This window comes from Muntiacus reevesi, chromosome 1 (assembly GCF_963930625.1).
Source record: "Muntiacus reevesi chromosome 1, mMunRee1.1, whole genome shotgun sequence".
NCBI lineage: Eukaryota > Metazoa > Chordata > Mammalia > Artiodactyla > Cervidae > Muntiacus > Muntiacus reevesi.
This window is the reverse complement of record NC_089249.1, coordinates 199,702,743-199,723,039: the sequence shown is the minus strand read 5'-3', so window position 1 is coordinate 199,723,039 and position 20,297 is coordinate 199,702,743. Positions and strand designations below refer to the sequence as shown.

Sequence of the window (20,297 nt, the reverse complement as noted above, 5' to 3'; positions counted from 1 at the left end):
GCAGAGGAGGGGACAGATACTCCCCAGCCCGCCAGCCACTATAGGGTAACTGGCCATTGCCCAAGCAGTGACCATGCGTGGCCTGCACTGACACCCTTCCACAGACATGGTCCTTGGGCTTGAAGGACAAGTCCAGCCCTGCCTGTGACACCCTAAAGCCCTCTCGCCCTGTCCAAAACTCTCTTATCCTCCGGCCGCCTGCCTCTGAACACCAGGGCCTGGGAACAAGGTCAGCAGAGGGTCAGCAGCCCATGAGAGACAGCTGATGGGGTCCCGTCCCCTGCGTGTGGCCCTGAGCAGAAGGGCAGCGGATGTCCCCAGCTCCCAGCAACACACGGGGAGGTGTATGTGTGGCACACAGTTCCTGTGGCTGGGCTGGGGTGGGGAACCCAGGAAGGGATGGAGGAGGAACCACAGCAAGTGACCACACAGGGTGACACTTGGCAGGCTGTCTTCCTAGGTCCTCCTCCGCTTGGCCTCACTCCGCTCACGGATGATCACCTGCCTTGGCGGTGGCACTGCAGTAAACGAGACCAAGTCCTCACTTTGCCCTGACTGAGGGCCTTACCTGGGATGGCGCCTCAGATTCCCCCTCTGCAGCACAGATGGGATGGTCCAGCCTAGGGCGGGACCTGAACAGTGAGTGGGCAGCTCCTTTCCAACCTCACCTCCAGCCCATTCAGCCTCATCCCTGGTCCTCAGTTCCTGGGCCAAGGAATGGCCATCAGTGTCCAGTCACATCCACCACGACTGAGTCTCCTCCACACCTGATCCCATCTCTGCAGGGACAGACCTGGTCTCTTCCTCACTTTGGTCTGTGGCAGCCGTTGGGAAGACAATAGTATTAATATTAACATACACTGTAGGGTTTCCCCGGCGGCTCAGGAATTAAGACTCTGCCTGCCAATGCAGGGGACACGGGTTGACCCCTGGTCTGGGAAGACCCCATATGCAGTGGAGCAGCTGAGCCCATGTGCCACAGCTATTGGGCCCCTGGGCCCGCGTCCGTGCTTCTCAACAGAAGAAACCATCGCAGTCAGAGGCCTGCATCATAAGTGAGCAGCCCCCACTCACTGCAGCTAGAGAAAAGCCCCCACAGCCATAAAGACCCAGCACAACATACACCGACTGTAACACAAATATTATCTCTAATGTAACATAAATAATAATATTAAGGGTCTTCCCTGGTGGTCCAGTGGTTAAGACTCCTTGTTTCCACTGCAGGGGGCGTGGGTGCAATACCTGGTAGGAGAACTAAGATCCCACATGCCATGTGGTGTCACCAAAAAATTTTTTAAATAATAATAATAATAAAATAGTAACATTAACAATGATAATAACATTACAGCAAAGGCAGTAATAGCCTGTCCACCCCTTACTCGGGTCACTGCCTTGGCCACCATCTCAGCCCTTAGGAGGATCCTGGGCAGTGATTTATATTTCATTTTGCCTACAAGGAAACAGAAACAAAGAGGTTTTGCCCAAAATTGCCCAAGGAGAAAGTCATCCAGTGTCTAAGTAGTCACCCCAATCCCAAAGTCTCACTATGCCACAAGGTCCCCTACATTCCACCAGGTTCCAAAAGGTTCCAGAAGTTTACATCATTTTTGACTTTACACCTCCTCCACATCTCACCCCTCCCCGGGGAGTCCCCATCCCACAAAGGAGGGAAGGACTCTCAAAACTCCCTGAGCCAAGCCTCACTTACTGCCTTCTCCCAGGGACCCCAGAGCACTCCCCCTTCCCTCCTAGTTCCACCCATGGCCGGTTAGGGCCCAGGGCTGGCAAGAGCTAAGGTCAAGGTATGACTGCTTGACAGCCTGGGACACAGGAGAGTTCACGTCCTTGTGCCAGACTCTGAAGGACAGGGCTTAGAAGGAGAAAGTGTCAGATCACGGCTTGACCTCAACCAGAGATGGGCATCCTTCACGACCCATCAAGGACTGCATGCGGGCTCACTCCATGAAATGGCACCCCCCTCAGACCAACAGGTTGGAGAGGTTGTAGTAAAATAAACATAATAGAAAATTTATAATTTTAATCATTTTAAAGTATACAATTCAATAGCATTTAATAGAGTCACAGAGTTGTGTAACTATCATCACTAACTAGTTCCAGAACATTCCATCATCTCAAAAGAAGCCTGGTTCCCATCAGTAGTCATGCCCAGCCCCTGACAACCAGGAACCCACTCTCTCTGTCTGTGGATCTGCCTGTTCTGGACGTTTCCCATCAGTGGAATCACACCGTGTGTGTCCCTCTGTGTCTGCTTCTCTCACTGAGCATCGTGTCCTCAGGGTCTGTCCACATGGTAGCGAGTGTCAGGGCTTCTCCTTTCCGTGGCTGAGGGATGCTCCCATGTGTGGCGGGAACCCAGTTTTGTTTATCTGCTTGTTTGCTGATGAGATGACATTTGGGTGGTTTCCACCTTTTGGCTGCTGTGCATGCTGCTGTGAACATTAATGTTCAGGGTTTTGTGTGGATGAATATTCCCATTTCTCCTGAGCGGACATCCAGGAGTAGAATCGCTGAGTCGTATAGAAACCCCATAGAAACCCCATGTTTTCTAATCAGCTGCCTGATTTCCATTCTTGCCAGCAGGGCCCAGGGTTCTCTCCTCTCCACACCCTGGCCTATGCTTGTTACTGTCTGTCTTTCAATTCTAGCCATCCTGATAGTTGTGAAGGGGTGTCCTACTGTGCTTTTGATTTGCATTTCTCTGAAAGCTAATAGTGTGGAGAATCTTTTCATGAGACCATAGTCTGAGGGGGATGGGTTTGGCCACACTGTGCAGCGTGTGGGATCCTAGTTCTCTGACCAGGGATCGAGCCCAGGCCCTCAACAGTGAAAGCGCTGAGTTGTACTCACTGAACTGCCAGGGAATTCCCGACACTACAGTTTTTAATCCTAGGAGACAGGTGCACCAAAGCCAGCCTCACATACCCAATTACGCCGCCCGAAGGAAGTATGGCTGGTTCTGTCACTGAGACAAAAAAGCCTGCGCAAAATTCAGACAACATGATCAGCTTTGTCTCAGGCAAGAGCTACAGAGTGGTGGGCCTGGGGCTGGGTCCCTCCTGGCTTGGCTCCCTGGTTCTTTTCTTTTTAACTGAAGTATACAATACAATTGATCTGCAATACTGTGTTAGATTCAGGTATACAGCAAAGTAATTCAGTTATACATGTATATGTATATATCTAGTTTTTTTTTTAACATTTTTCTCCATTATAGTTTATTAAAAGATCATGATATTGATGTTGAATTTAGTTCCCTGTGGTATACAGTAGGTCCTTGTTGTTTATGTTTTATATACAGTAGTGTGTATATGTTAATCTCACGCTCCTAATTTATGCCTCTCCATCCCCTTTGGTAACCAGAGGTTTGTTTTCTAAGTCTGTGAGTCTGTTTCTATTTTATAAATAAGTTTCATTTTTAGTACTTTTTAGATTCCACATATAAGTGATATCATATGGTATTTGTCTTTCTCTGACTTACTTCACTTAGTATGACACACTCTAAATCCATTCATGTTGCTGCAAATGGCATAACTGCATTCTTTTTGATGACTGAGTAGTACTCCACTGTATATATACACCACATCTTCTTTATCCATTCATCTGTCAATGGACACCTGGGATGCTTCCACATCTTATTTACTGTAAGTAGTGTTGTTATGAACATCGGGGTGTCACTTCCCCAGTCCTGAGCCTCAGTTTCCTTATCTGAAGACAGACCCTCAGAGGGGCACCCCAGGTGGGTGTTCTTGGGGCCAATACAGCCCTGGGTGGGAACCACTATGCACAAAGTTAAATGCAAGTCAACAGTGACCAGCACATCACCGGAACCTTGACCTGGGGCAGGAGGAGGGGGAGGAGGAGAGAGGCGCAGCTGCAGCCCTGGGGACAGGAGGGCATCACATTAGCCCCAGAACTCTAAAGCATTCTGGAGGATTCAACCTGGGCTCAGTGAATAAGAATCCCTCTAAAGACATGCAGGTGATGTAACTAAAATGGAAAGTTCATCTCCAAGAGGGTCCGGGATAGAATCCTGCATCATGGGCTCAGCCACAGACACGGTAGAAAGTGTGTGGTTGGGAATTCCACCCGCCCTTTAGGGTCCAGTGCAGCCCATGACAGGAGGCTCTTGATCCGCATCACGTATCAGAAACGAGATGAGGAGCTGTGAGGACACAGAGCTTTATCTGCACTGTAGCTCCCTAAACCACACCAGTTTCCTGCAGTTACTCTAACAAACTGCCACCAGTTCAGGGCTTAAAACCACACCCAGTGACTCTCTCATAGTTCTGGGGCTCAGGAGTCCGGCTCAGGCCTCACAGGGGTAAATCCAAGCATGGGCAGGGCTAGTCTTTTCGGAGGCTCCAGGGGAGTACAAGTTCTTGCCTTTTCCAGCTTCTAGAGGCGCCACATCTCTGGCTCATGGCCCCTCCCTCCATCCTCACAGCCAGCAGAGCAGCATCTCCTGTCTCTCTGCCTCTGACCCTCCCAGCTCCCTCTTATAAGGACCCTGTGATGACACTGGGCCTCCTGGGGAATCCAGGGTCATCCCCATCTCCGGGGCCTTACTTAAGTTAATCCCTCCTGCAAAGTCCCCTCTGTCCCATGAGGTGACAGCGTCCACAGTGTTCAAGAAACAGGACGGGGGCGTCCTTGGGGGCCCCATCGCTCTATCACAGCTTGCTTCTGATTTTTTCCTCCATGTTTTTGTCTGAATTTTTTTTTAAATCCATTTTTTTTCCCACATATTTCATACCCGCTGGCTACTAGACATACATTCTGTGTGGTCTGCTCCACCGCCCTTGACAGAGTCTCTCTTTTTTTTTTTAATATTTATTTATTTATTTGGCTGGGGCAGGTCTTAGTTTTGGCATGCGGGTTCCTCACTGGTAAGCCGGTTTCTTTCTATGTGCCTCAAAGTCTCAGAAGTTGTAGCGCATGGGCTTAGTTCCCAACCAGGGATTGAACCCACGTTCACTGCATTGGAAGGCAGATTCTTAACCATTGGACCACCAGAGAAGTCCCCAGGAGCCTCTTTTATAGATAAAACCAACCAACCAAAAACTGAAGGTCTGGCTAAAGAAAGCTGGGTGAGGCCCCCTGGCAACTGCATAGCAGAGGTGGCTGGGAGTCCGACGGGAGTCCAGTGGGTTCGGGGCGTCGTCACTGGGCAAGAGGGCAGGTGGAGGCCGGGTGCGGTGGAGAGGTGGGCGGGTCAACAGCAAGCAGGTGGTGTTTGTCAGAGCAGAGAGCATCCCAGGACAGGGGAGGCAGGAGTGTGACCCCAGACGCAGGAGGGAGACAAATGGACAGTACAGAGAAAGCTGCCTCGGACTGGCTGCACAGTTAACAAGGATGGGGCCGAGAGTGGGCATGGGGGATGAATGCCATCAGCCAGAAGAACTTAAGTCCTTCCAAAGTCCCCAGGGCTGAGCTGAGAGAAAAGCAGCAAATGGACGAAAACCCCACCAGGCAGAGAAGCACAAACAATTGAGAGGTTTAAAAATAGACGATGGCCCCACGATGCCACTCCTGGGGACCCACCCGAGGGAACTAAAAACAACACATAAAAACCTGAAGATGGATGTTCACTGCAGCGCAAGTCACGGCAGCCTAACAGTGGAATCACCCCAAGTGCCCACTGATAGATGAAGGCATCAAGACACAACAGACGCATATGATGGAACACGATTCTGCTCTAAACTATGAAAGTGGACAGACTCTGAGAACATGATGCTCAGTGAGAGAAGCAGACACAGAAGGACACACAAGGTGTGATTCCACTGATGGGAAACGTCCAGAACAGGCCGATCCACAGACACAGGGAGTGGGTTCACGACTGTCAGGGGCTCAGGAGGGGATGGTGCAGTGAGTGTTTAACAGGGACAGTTTCAAATTTAGAAGATGAAGAGGTGCCGGGTAGATGGAGGACAGGGGGAGAATGGTTGCATAATGGCGTGAATGTACTTAAAAACAGTTAAAGCAATGAATTTAATGTGACACATAATTCACCACAATGAAAAAACAAAGCAAATCAGAGTGGGTTGAAGTGGATGTAAGGAGGTGAGTTGGGAAACTCATGCAGCGCTGAGCAGAGAGATGGCTGGGGGTAGGGGGATTGGGGAGAAAGGTGGACTGTGTCTGGTATGTGATAAACTAATTTTTGATTTCCGGAAACTACTGTGACCGGCAGAGCCCTCCCTTAGGACGACAGGAGACGGGCAGCACGGATGGTCACTACCCCCACCCCTGGCACCATCCCGCCGTTGTGGGCTGAGTAAAGAGGCCACTGAGAAAAAGGCTTTGACTCAACAAAGGGCTCCATTCAAACCCCAGAGCAGGAGCAACTCCTGCCTGCCTTCTCTCAGGACATCTCCCTGGGGCTCCCCCACTTTCAAAGGACACGCCAAACACCTCCCCAGAAAGCAGCCTGATTTCCAGCAGCCTTCTGCTTTGGCCAGACACTCTGCCCACATGTGAACCAGCACTCGGGGTGTGGCTCTGGGAGAGGGGGCGAGAGGGTAGGAACAGCAGCAGCTTCACAGGGCTTCCAAGTCTTGGGCTGCCTGTGCTAAAACTCTCCCCTGGGGTTTCAAAGCTCCCCCTCCTTTGATGGAGAGGGAAATGGCAACCCACTCTGGTACTCTTGCCTGGAAAATCCCATGGATGGAGAAGCCTGGTAGGCTACTATCCATGGGGTCGCAAAGAGTCGGACACGACTGAGTGACTTCACTCACCTCCTTTGATCAGGACATGGTACCTTCCCAAAACTGGGCCAGAACCCTTAGGCAGGCTTCCACTGGGATTTCAGTCACCAGCAATGAGCCCAAGTCCCCCAACCCTCATGCATGGATTTGGGATATGTGGGGCCCATGTGTCTCACAATAATATGAAGACATGTCTCCCCAGCATCCCACAGTGTCTGCAGCCACACATGCAAGATGATGAGCTGTCAACTCCTCAGTTTCATCTCCAGGAACACAGCCTTCATTGAGTACGACTGAACCAAGAGAAAGCGGACAACACGCTGCAAAGACTGTATGCAAAGTTCACAGCGCAAGGACTTTCCCAGTGGTCCAGTGGCTAAGACCCTATGCTCCCAATGCAAGCAGCCTGGTCAGGGAACTAGATCTCACATGCTACAATTAAAGATCTCGCTTGCTGCAATGAAGATGGAGGATCCCACATACGGCAACTAAGACCTGAGGCAGCCCAATAAATAAATAAATTTTTTTTTTTTTTTAAGTTCTCAGCACAGAGGGTGAAGGGTCTGGCATCGGACTGGGAACACACTGAGGTGTTCTGGGGGTCTGAGGAGACTAACCCAGGCCTCTATGTACCCTGGGGTGGGGGGACAGGTAATCAAGGTTAACATCTGGGTGAAGCCATGTGGGTGTCAGGGACACTGGAACGTGTTGAGAAGGCACTCAGCTCGGTGTGTTCTTTCCCAAACCCACGACTTTGATCTAATCATGAGAAAAGCATCACACAAACCCAGATGGAGAGATCTTGCAAAACTCCTGACCCGGCCTCCTCATGGCTGTCCAGGCATGAAAAGGAAAGTCAGAGAACTGTCACCACTCAGAGCGGCTAAGGAAATGTGACGACTGAATGTCACGTGGGATCCTGGAGCGGGGCTGGGGCAGAAAAGGACATCAGGGGAAGCCAGTGAAATCCAAACCTAGTGCGGGCCTGAGTCAGTGGTGATGCACCCGCACTGAGTTCTCGGGGGTGGCCAAGGCGCTCTAGGGAGGAAGGGTGCTGGGGTGGGAGGGACTGGGCGGAGGGCAACCGGGACCGTCTCTACTACCTCTGTGACCCTTCTGGACATGTGCAATTAGTCCAAGATAAAAAGTTAATTTAAAGAAAAAGGAAACAAGGAGTTTGGGATTAGCAGATAGATACAAACTAGCATATGTAGGATGAATACACAAGGTCCTACTGTAGAGCACAGGGAACTATATTCAATATCCTGAAATAAACTATAATGGGAAGGAATGTGAGCGAGAATGGATACGTTACAGGTGAGTCACTTTGCCTTGCAGCAGAGATGAACGCAACACTGTAAATTAGCTATCCTTCAATAAAATTTAAAAAAAAGAAAAGAAATAGATCTCAAAACTCAGTCCACTATCTTTCCTAGAGACGACATGTGGGATGCTAGTGGTGGTACCAGAGCGGCGGTATGGGTACCAGCTCATCCTGCACCCATTTCACAGCGAGGGAAGTGGAGGCCCAGAGGAGTGGGGGGACTTTGACAATTTGGAAATCAGAGATGGAGCCGAGACTGGGACCCAAGTTTCCAGAACACTGGCCCCCTGTCTTTCATCACCCCAAACCTGAACACACACCTGAGGTTTGTGAACAGCACTGGATGTGTTTCAGTTTTTCTTCACACAGTCCCAGAGAGGCTCCTGGACATGTCTGATAAGAGAGAAAGAGAGACAGAGAGATACAGAGAGACAAAGAGAGAAATACACAGAGAGACAGAGAGACAGCGAGAGTGAGAGACAGAAAAAGGGAGACAGAAAGACAGAGACAGGAAGAAAGTGACAGAAAAAGAGAGACAGAGAGACAAAGACAAAGAGAGATAGAAGCCAATCTATTTTTTTAAACAATAAATGCCCAGCTCATCCCCAAAGCCCCACCAATCCCATTGCTATTGATAATTCAAGTCAAAAACAACTCTGCATTTCATTAAGCAGCAATTTGAGGGGAAAAAAAATTCCATTTCTCATGCTTGCCTCAAATATTTAAAAGTCAGCCTGGAAGAATTAATCTGTCAGTTTCTCAACCTAAAGAGAAAGGCGTTGCTAAGTTCAGCAGTTGCTGAGCGAGGAACCCTGTTGTGGGCGCCCAGCCAAGGGCAGGAAGCTTTAGTTTTCATGTCAACCTGGCCTCTTCCAAGCTCGCTCTGGGACGCTTTGCCTGGCAAACTGTGACTCCTGGAACATCATTCTACAAAACACCCAGCGCCTGACATTCTAAGAGTTTGACTGAGTATATGTTCATTACATCTGTTTTAATTTACTTTACATACTTTGGGGGATTTATAATGTAAAAGTTATGAGCACAGACGTTTATAAACAAAGTTTCACATTTGTACATTTTTAAAGAATGTTGTAATAAATATAATTGATGTTTTAAAATATGACCTCTTTTTGAGCTATCAGAAGCCACAGTTCATCAAATCTAAGAGCCTGTCATTTCTAAGATGCATGTCTCTCACATTTAGAGACACTAGAGAAAATCAGTGATCCATCTCAGTAGGGCATGATGCTATGGGAAATATAATCATTCCATACATTTGTTCCCAAATCATTAACCCCTGCCCACCCAGAAGGCTATGGGAATCCAAGCTCCTAACTAGGTAGCATCAGAGGCAACCCTGCTTGCTCCTTGGAAGAAAAGCTATGACAAACCTAGACAGTGTATTAAAAAGCAGAGACATCACTTTGTTGACAAAGGTCCACATAGTCAAATCTATGGTTTTTTCCAGTAGTCAATGTACAGATGCAAGAATGGAACCATAAAGAAGGCTGAGCACCAGAGAGTTGATGCTTTTGAACTATGGTGCTAGAAAAGACTCTTGAGAGTCCTTTGGACATCAAGGAGATCAATCCTAAAGGAAACCAGTCAGTCCTAAAGGAAATCAACCCTGAATATTCATTGGAAAGACTGATGCTGAAGCTGAAACTTTAATGCTTTGGCTACCTGATGTGAAGAGTTGACTCACTGGAAAAGACCCTGATGCTGGGAAAGATTTGAGGGCAAGAGGAGAAGAGGGCAACAGAGGATGAGATGTCAATAAAAGTATTAAAAAATAAAATTATGACTGACATAGAGAACAGACATGTGGTTGCCAAGGAGGAGAGGGATGGGGGAAGGAAGGATTGGGAGTTTGGGGTGAGCAGATGCCAACTATTATATATAGGATGGACAAACAACAAGGTCCTATTGCACAGACCAGGGAACTCTATTCAATATCCTGTGGTAAACCATAATGGAAAAGAATATGAAAAATAATATATATATATGTATAACTGCATCACTTAGCTATACAGCAGGAATTGACACAACATTGTAAATCAACTATACTTCAACAAAATAAACTTTTTAAAAATAAAATGACATTTGAGGCTCAGCCCTGTTTCTGTTGGACAGCACGGCTTTGGGGAGTGGAGAATGTAGAGGAATGATTCATGTAAAACTCCACACGGTATAGAGTTAGACCTTTCCCAACAGGCACTCGAAGTTACTAAGTTGTTCTTAGCTCCTTTCCCATAAAAACAAAATACTGGGGAGAGAGCGATGAATTGGCAGAGCATAGAAGATTTTCAGGGCAGTGAAACTATTATCTCTTGGTGGATTCATGTCAGTGTACATCTGTCTCAATGCATACAACATACAAGACCAAGAATGAACCCTCTGATCAACTACTGACATTGGGTGATAATGACAGGCCCATGCAGGTCTATTGATTATAATGAATGTTCCACTGGTGGGGAATTGTGATGATGGGGAGGCTGTGTACAGGTGGGGGGTAGAGGCATACGGGGAAACCTCTGTTCCTTCTGCTCAGTTTTGCTGTGAACTTAAAACTGCTCTAAAAAATAAAGTTTATTAAAAAAAAAATCGAACTTCCCTGGTAGCACAGTGGATAAGAATTCACATGCCAATGCAGGGGACATGGGCTCAATCCCTGATCCGGGGACATCCCACATACTTCGGAGCAACTAACTCCATGAGCCACAGCTACTGAAGTCCCCACGCCTTCGCAAACAAGAGAAGCCACCACAAAGAGAAGCCTGCACATGGCAACTAGAGAGTGGTCCCCACTCTCCGCAACTAGGTAAAGCCTGCTCGCAGCAAGGAGACCCAATACAGCCAAAAATAAATAAATAAAATTATTTACGGAAAAATATCTTCTTACTTTAGTGCAATCACAGAATCATAGAATCTTATTAGAAATAGTTTAGCCAATGGTTTCCATCAGAAGATGATTCTGCCTCCTCCCAGGGGATGCTGGGCCATGACTGGGGCATCTGTGATCCTCAGGACTAGGTGGTCCTGTCATTAAATGGGTGGAGGCCTTGGAGGCCGCCCCTCACCCCACAGCACCCAGGACAACCCCACATTGGATGACTTGGTCTCGCAGTCCTCAGTGCCAAGGAGGAGTGACCTTGCCTTAATCAAAACCACCATGTCAATAACAACAACAGCTCATATTGACAGAGAACTCCTCCCGCCTCCTTCTGGAGATGCTTCATTGGATCTGCACAACCTGGAAGGGGACTTTCCTGGTGGCTCAGATGGTAAAGGATCTGCCTGCAATGCAGGAGACCCGGGTTTGATCCTTGAGTCAGGATGATCCCCTGGAGGAAGAAACGGCAACCCACTCTGGTATACTTGCCTGAGAATTCCACGGACAGAGGAGCCTGGTGGGTTATAGTCCATGGGGTCACAAAGAGCCGGACAAGACCGAGCAACTAACACTTTTTGGACACAACTGAGCGACTAACACTTATACTTTCATTTCAACCAGGAAGATAGCCAAGACAGGTGTCTTGCAGATGACAAATAACCAAGAACTTCCCTGGGGCTGCAAGGTCACCTGTGACCTCCTCTACCCCCCTGTCCCATTGAACTTGAAAACTCCCACTTCCTCCCAGGGGCCCAGTTGGCCTCAAGTTCTCCATTTTCTGTGCAATGGTGCAAATGTTGACTTTTCCGGTGTTGAGAAAGAGGGAACGGGGTGAGGCAGGGCCGGGGGCATTTAGCAACTAGGATCAGAGGGCCCCCAAAAAAGCTGACTCTCACCTTGCAAGGGTGGCCCCTTTCTAGGTGGTATGGGGTACACTGTGTACCCCTTCCACCAAAGATAAGCATGCTTCCTAAGCTTGGTGGCTGGAAATGGGACCTGATCTGGAAATAGTGTCTCTGGGGGTGCCATTGAGCTAAAGAGAGGTCACACGGAGTAGGATGGCCCTGACCCAACAGCTGGCGTTCTCAGAAGAGGGATATGTGAACACACGTGAGGCTTAATACAGATTCTCTCCTTAACCAGTTCTCAGGCTATCTTGAACTTTTCAATGGGGCCTTGACATTTGGGTCCCATGTTCATCTCTACAATGTACAATTTCAGCAAGAATCCTGCTAAGTTGATGGACTGAGATTCCCCCCAGTTTCTACATCTCATCACCCCCATACTTCACTGGGCTCCTCAGCCCCTCCCCCAGCTCATGTCTGCACCCGGAATCTGAGAGACCCCTTATCCAGAATTCCCCCAGTGCTTCCTCTTAGCAATCTTCCATTCCCTGACCCTCACCTGCTCCTTGGCTGCTCTTTGCCACTGGTCTGCACTGTATTCAGAGTGGAGCCCAGTTCTAAAATGAGGTTTCTTTTCCCCACTGCAATCATTTCTGGGTAAACTCTTGTTTTTACTGTTGTAACTACTGCCCAGCTCTGGGTTTTCTCTGACAGACACATAGGGTGAAGGCCATGGGACAACAGGGGCAGAGACCAGAGTAATATGTCTGTGAGCCACCGGGCACTAGGGGTTGCTGGCAACCACCATCTTTCAAAAGGGTTTCCCTTCTCAAAGGAAAAGAGAATTGACTTTATCAGTTGGCTCAGTGGTAAAGACTCCGATTGCAATGCAGGAGACAAAGAGAGATGCAGGTTTGATCCCTGGCTCGGGAAGATCCCCTGGAGAAGGAAATGGCAACGCACTCTAGTATCCTTGCCTGGAAAATCCCATGGACAGAGGAGCCTGGCAGGCTACAGTCCAAAGGGTCTCAAAGAGTCAGACACGACTGAGGGACTGAGCACACACGTACACACACACACCACCTTCCAGAAGCCGGAAGAGGCAAGAGAGCCCCTGCTCTGGGGGCCCCAGGGGGAGCATGGCTCTGTCCACAAGGATTGCAGACTTCTGACCTCTAGGACTGGGAAAAGACAGATTTCTGTTGCTTTAGGCCACGTGGTCTGTGGTGCTTTGTAACGGGGGCCCCAGGAAAGTCACACAATTAGCCAAAGACAAGGTTGCTAGGGTTGGCGCATTATTTCTCAACCTCCCCCCACCCCGCCCCATCCCCCAGCGACCACCTGTCTGTCCAGCCTGGGAGCTACATGGACTTGGCCTGATTCACCTCCTGTCTTTGATTTCTCTTGACTTTTTAGTCCACTAAATTAAGGGGTTTCTTAAGAAGGCAGGGGCCGAGGTCATGGCCTTGACAACAAAGGACAAGATGTGACCAGTGGTCACCATCACGAAGCTACCAGGCAGGTTGCAGATTCATCTGCATCCCAGATTCACCTGGCCCCTCGCCCTGGCACCTCCTCATGTCAGCACAGAGGCGCAGAAAACACATGTACACACCCACCCACACCCATGGTTATGAAAAGCAGACTCTCAACTAATTGTCATGCAGCAAAGATGGGTCACTTTTTTGTATTTTATCATCTCCAAACAGTTAACTTTCAGAAATTCCAAAAAAGGAGAAATTTCTACAAATCAGTCTTTCTCCCTTGGCACTGCATCTGGCATGCAGGGGGCAGGGGCTGGGAGGCTGCTCCACAGGCACAGTGCCCAGGAGGGCCCCCCCAGACAGGATGACCAGGTCTGCTGTCCAGAGTGCTGGGGAGGAGGGAGACTTTGCCCATGATGACTGCATCCTCACCCCAACCTGTCTCCTAGCAAACTTCTCAGCACAGAACTCTCTGGTCTCTTCCCTCGATGTCCTGGGCACAGGTGTCACCCCCACGTCTCTGTGCCCTGAAAGACTGCTTCCTCTCACTGCACACCTGGGAAGCTAATGAAATACACAGCCCTGGGCCCCCAGCCCGGTCACCCTCCAGGGACCCTGACTCAGAGAGCCGGGCCAGGGACAGGATGGCCCCAGGGGCCCGTCTCCACACCGCCCCCCGCACACACACAAGCGTTTCATTCACGTGGTGCTCCCGGCGCCTGGCACCCGGTCTGAAGCTTAAAATAGGCACACAACCAGCCTTTGTTGGGGAGAGGAAGGAAGGAAGAAAGGTTTCAGACAAAGGAGACAGCAAACTGCACCATCCAGGAAAGCTGAGGGCATGCTCTGGGTGGGCAGAGTGGGAGGGGCCGTTCCTGGAGTCAAAGTAAAGGTCAGCCCAAAGGTGGGGTGGGGCCGACTCCCCACAGGGGGAGCAATTTGATTTTGTTGAGTGGGTGATGAGTTGGTGAAGATGGCAAGGAAAATGATGAGCCAATCTCAGTTTTAGACAGAAGATTCTGGTTATGGTGGGGGTGAGGGTCAACCCACCAGAGCAGGAGAGACTAGAGGCTCATCTGCCGGCTGGGATATTCTGAGCAAGAAACAGGGATGCATTTAACTCAAGGAGGGAAGAAATGCAGACAAGAGAAAGAGAAACAGAACCAGAGGGCTCATGCCTGAATGACCCCCCACCATGGAGCTTTAGTTTGGAGGGCTGTCAAATGCTCAGGAAAGAAGCCATTGACACAGCAGACCGATTCTTCACCGCCAAAACGCAGGAGCAGCCCAGATGTCCACCAACAAGTGAACAGATAAACACATGTGTCCTTTCACACGGGAACGTCACTCAGCCATGAAAAGGAGAAGCCCTGACACTCACTATCACGTGGACAGACCCTGAGAACATGACACGCAGTGAGAGAAGCAGACACAGAAGGACACACAGGGTGTGATTCCACTGATGAGAAATGCCCAGGCTGATCCACAGACACAGAGAGTGGGTTCTTGGTAGTTAGGGACTAGGGAGGGGGTGGGGGTGACTGCTCATGGGGATGGAGGTCTTACTGGAGTACTAGAAGGTTCTAAGTCAGGTTTATGGAGATGGTTGCAAAACTTATAAACTTACAAAAAAACTGAAGTGTGTGCTAAACTGGCTGAGTTTTATGATGTGGCAATTGTACCTCCATTTAAGAAATAAGCAGTAAGACTTTTTCCCTTTGCAAGGTTCTCTAGGAGAACTTGCTTCCCAGGTGGCACAGCGGTAAAGAATCTTCCTGCCAATGCAAGAAACGCAGGACAAAAATGAAGAAGAGAAAAGAAAAGAAAAACAAGAAACTCAGGAGACTCAGATTTGATCCCTGGGTCGGGGAAGATCCCCTGGAGAAGGAAGTGGCAACCCATTCCAGTATTCTTGCCTGGAAAATCCCATGGACAGAGGAACCTGGTGGGCTACTGTCCAAGGGGTTGCAAAGAGTCAGACACGTCCGCACCCACCAGGAGAACTAGTACTTTTCCTAGAAGAGTCTCAGAGTGGCCCACCAGCCCCCCTGGCTGCCAGCTAGTGGGACAAGAAGCAACGTCACAGGATGGAAGAGGAGATGGCGGGAACTTAGCAGCTGGGACAAGTCACCCACCTTTCTTCTAGACCCTGAAGAGAGAAAGAGGGGCCATGCCCAAGGACAGCATGAGAGAGAAGTGGTGAAAAGTGAGGTCCAGAACTATTGAAGTGAGCATTGAACATGGTGAACCTTGACATCATCAAGGACAGAAGACTGAAGAAGACAAACCTTCCCAGAACAAAGACACAGCTCGGCTGATCATCCTTGGGCTGTGAAGACACAGCCACCTGTAGGGGAGCAATGGAAAGAGAAGTTCGTGTCCACAACCTGCAGTCACACAACTGTCCTGGGAACCATCCCCTCTAGAAAGCTCCAGAAAGTTCCAAAGTCATGGAGGCCAGGCCCAACCACACTTCTCTAAGAAACTACAAAGGAGTTTCAAGAATTTAATTGCCCAGGACTTCCCTGGAGGTCCAGTGGTTAAGACTCTGAGCTTCCACTGCAGGGGATATGGGTTCAACCCCTGGTCGGGGAACTAAGATCCCACACGACCCATGGCACAGCCCCCCGACAAAAAATAACACACACACAAATGCCCCAGAAAATACTATTTTAAAGATAATTAATTATTACCAAATGCAAATGAGAAAACTTGTAATGACACCTTGAAGGGAAGAAGGTGCTTTTTACACTACTACAGGGTATACAAAAAAAAAATGCCTCCATTCAGTAAGCAAAAAGCTTACTGTGTCAGGGTAATTCATATTCAGTTGTCTTTCCCTTCAAACTATAGGGCCCTGGCCTTTATGAAACATGGAGCAGAAAGCAAAGGCACTGATTACAATCATTTTCAATAAAAGACCAAGAACCATCTGAAGAACTCAAGCTTCTGAGGAAGACGCCTGTACTCAATTACAGCCAAGGAAAACAATCACAAATGTTGGCTTCTTTCAGTGCTGGCAGCTGACCAGTTAATCCCATACTCAAAACCAGGAGAAGTGTTCGAAAGCCACATGAGAGACCCACCTGGAAAGAATTCAGCATTTCTAAATTTTTCTGAAAGCGGTGTGATTTTTGTTTTTCTCCTCTCAAAAGAACACAAGATGACATAAAAACCAACCCAAATCTGAATGACCATACTTCCCAAGGGTGAAAGGCAAGATGAGATATTTAAAGGAGAAAATAACTTAGTTTTGTTTCCAACAGGGAATTTCCACCAGGGGTGATTCTGCCCCCTGGAGACAGAGGGCAATATCTGGGGATATCTGTCATTGTCACACTAGTGGGAGGTGCTCCTAGCATTGAGTGGATGGGGTCAAGGATGCTGCTCCTCACTCCACAGGGCCCAGGATGGTCCCCCACAAAGGATGACCTGGCATTAAGGTCAGCAGTGCATTGTTTATGAGCACTGCCAAGCGGAAAGACCTTGGCCCATCACAGGAAGTCAACTTATAAATCTTGTATATTTATTTTTATTAGTTTATTTTTTGACCACAGTGTGCAGCATGTGGGATCTTAAGTCCTCAACCAGGAGTTGAACTCACACCCCCTGCATTGGAAGGCAGTGTGGGAAGTCCCATGTAAAGCTCATGTATTTAAAGAGCATATAATTGTGGCCCAGTGACCCCCTTCAGGGCACACATTCGAATGGTTCCTGTGGGGTGCACTTCATCAGAATGACCCAAGAAGCTTTCTCTTAAGTAGATGTGCTTGTTCCTTGATAAAGCTTCAGAATCCAGGCAGATCCAGGTAGACTTGTCCTTTGTCATTGTTGTTTTCTCCTCATTTTTAATAACGTGAAGAAAAAAATTTTTTTGCAGATTCTTTTTTTAAAACTCCAGAAGGGATTCTAATGTGCACCCCAAGATTGAGGGACTGAAATCAAGCTCCAAGTGATTTCTTCTCTCTCCTCCCTGACAACCCAGTAATTCTACCCACCCACCTTCCTCCCCCCCAATAAACCTTAATTTAGAACATTATTATCAACACGCACGTATCCTCTCCATGTGCCAGGAGTGTGCGAGGTACACGCATCTCCTCGTTTCACCCTCGCAGCGATCCTGTGAGGTACCTGCTCCAGTTTTATTACTCCCATTTTACAGAGGAATAAACTAAACCCCCAGAGGTGACACAGCCAAGAGAGCAGTCAGAGGGGAGAGGAGAAGGCAGGCCCACCTATCAGAGCCCACTCCACTCTCAACCTGTGCAAGACCATAGCCTGCAACTGAGCAAGTCTGAGACCTTGGCATTTGCCTCGCTGACATCCAGCAATGGTGAAGGCTCTTTGCTGCTCATCACACCTGTCTTCTCCCACCCATATTCCAGCCCTGAACAACCCCCGCTTCACAGGGAAAATCAAGTGCCACCCACTTCCCTCAATATCATTGTCCCCAAAACTTCTACTTTGATTCCTGACTCTGACTCCCCAAATTCCTGAAAAATTCAGCTACCAACACAAGCCTTTCCACTTCCCCTCTGTGCCCTGCACGCCAGAAACAAACCTCAAACAGTGTGTCCAGCATCCATCGTCTGCAGCTCAGTGAGTTACCAAGGGGTCTCTGCCTACACCAGATGATTAGTCAAAGTGGGGGGCAACTCCCTTCTACTATCCTCATTACTGACTTCAAACCTAGACCCCTCCATTTCCTCCTGAATAGTCAACCTCTTGCAAAACACCTGGTGGGGGCGGGGGTGGGAGGGTGGTCTCCCAGCCTCTAGCCCACCTCTCTCCACTCTCCTCTCTCTCATCCTTCATAGACACTCTGTTTCTCCCGACAGCCATCGATGCCTTCTGAAAGAAGCCTGAGCCCCCCCACTTCTCTCAGTTCCCCCGAAGTCTGCTCTCTGATCCTGTGCCAGCTCACCCTGACCCCAAGTTCCTCCACCATCACCAATTCCATCGCGGTCCACTCCCCTGCTACCCTGGAGCCTCAGCTCTAGCCCAATCCCCAACTCCAATGACAGAGCCCCAGCCCAGCTCAGATCCCCAGCCTCCTTTCAGTGGACCCCGGCCCCCAACTCCAATCCAAATTCCCAGCCTCAGCCTCTTCTTCCTCAAGGGACTCCAACCCTCAACTCCATCAGCAGCCCCCTCCCCAGCTAACCTTCAACCCCCAGCTCCAGACCCCAACTCTAACTCAATCCAGGGCCCAGCCCATCTTCAGGAAACCCGGCCCCCAACTCCAGCTCGGATTCCTAGACCCTCCTCACAAACCCCGACTTTCACCTACAGCCCGGATTCCCAGACCCTGACCCCCAACTCTAACCCGGATCCCCAGTGCCTCCTCACAGACCCGGACCGCCAACTCCAGCCCGGGTCCCCGGTGTCTCCTCACAGACCCCGATCCCCAACTCCAGCCCATATCCCTGGTCCTTCCTCACAGACCCCGACCCCCAACTCCAGTCCGGATTACCGGTGTCTCCTCACAGACCCCGACCCTCAGCTCCCGCCCAGAATCCTGGGCGCCTCCTCACAGACCCAGATCCCCAACTCCGTCCCGAGCCAAATCGGAGCCGTTCCAGGAGGACTCCCCCACCCGCAGCCGCCCAGGCCTCCCCTCCGCCCCAGCCGCGCCCTGCCCAGGGGGCTTGAGGCGGGGGTGGCAGACCCAGGCCCGAATAGCGGCGGCAAGCGCCCTTACCTGTGCTAGGGCCACCGCGGCCGCCTCAGCCCCGCCGCACAGCCGAACCCACCGCCGGCAGGCTAGCACTCGCTCCCCTCTGCGGGGGCAGGGCCAGCGGGCGGGGGGCGGGCACTGGAGGCTGACCCGGCCAATCGAGAGCCCCGGCGAAAGGAGCTAGGGCTGGGGGCGGGGCGCAGAGCAGGCAGCGGGGTAGGGTGCGCCGGGGAGAGAAGGCGGGGTGTGGGGTGCGGGCGGGGCCAGGAAGCGGAGCGCTGAGTGGCACCGCGGCTGGCCACCCGCAAGGGAAGAATGTGCGGGGGGCGGGGCTATGCTAATATGCAAATAGGTACGTGGTGGTGGACCGCTCCGCGAGGGTCCAGCTGAATTTCAGAGGTGACTTGGTGACTGACGTAAAGGAGGCGCGAGGCGATTTGCCAGTTCAAATCCCGGGTAAGATAGAGGGTTCAAATCCGTATCCTAGCTCACTTGGGGGTAGTAACGTCCCCTTCCGATCTGTCGCTTGACCTCTGTACAATGATAATAGCTGCTTCCTCTCCTTGAATGGTCCGCATAAGGCTAGGAGGAGAAACGATATTATCCCCGTTTTACAGAGGTGGAAAATGAGTCTCAGAGAGGTCAAACTCAAGGTCATTCGCCCAACCCTGTCCAGGGTTTCATAATATCCTGAGTCTTGATTGTAAAATGCAGATTTACGGGCCCTCACCCAGATGGAATGAACCAGAACCCTGAAGGCAACTGGACCTCTGGAGTGTGCATTGTTGACATGCTCCCCCGGTGATGTTGGGAAGCATTTGGTGTGTCTCTAAAAGTATACAGCAGTCATGGAGAGGAGAGTTTCTCATACAGGAGGATGAAGCCATTGTACTGTGGGACATCAGGAACTTTGTGCAACACTGTTACTCTCTGATCTGAACTGCTGGCCTACCAGCTGGGCCCCCCAGGGCTGCTGTCATCCCCGCAGGAATCTCCCTGCTCACTCCCCGCAGTGCACAGACAGAACCAGAGATCTGAGGACTGCATCCTCCTCCCCAGCTCCATCCTTCAGGAGGAATTACTGTCTGAACAAAGGAGGTCAACTGGTGGCCCCGAGGCAAGATGTGGCCCCCAAATCCTGTAAAAATTCTAAATTTGTTGCCAAAATTGAAAAACTAGGATGTTTCATGAAAAGAAATTCAGATTTCCAGGAGCTCTTGAAAAATTAGGTCTGGCAGTTCCTTCAGATGTCAGGTAAAGGGACTGATTGCCAGTGGCCCCAAAGACAGATTCAGGCAGGGCTGGGGCAAGGGAAGTGAGACACTTTTCTCAAATCCAGAACCTAAAGGGGT

The 20,297-nt window shown here is 49.9% G+C and overlaps 1 protein-coding gene across 3 annotated transcripts in view; it reads right to left on the bottom strand.

Annotated features, from left to right (window-relative positions):
- The window catches only part of GNG7 (G protein subunit gamma 7), a 138,052-nt gene extending 118,980 nt beyond the window's left edge, over positions 1–19,072 (bottom strand). For all 3 annotated transcript variants that reach the window (XM_065918099.1, XM_065918098.1, XM_065918100.1), the window contains exon 1: positions 18,970–19,072. The gene's annotated coding sequence lies outside the window, so the exon portion shown is untranslated. The remainder of the gene's footprint in view (positions 1–18,969) is intronic.
- Positions 19,073–20,297: the final 1,225 nt, after the last annotated feature.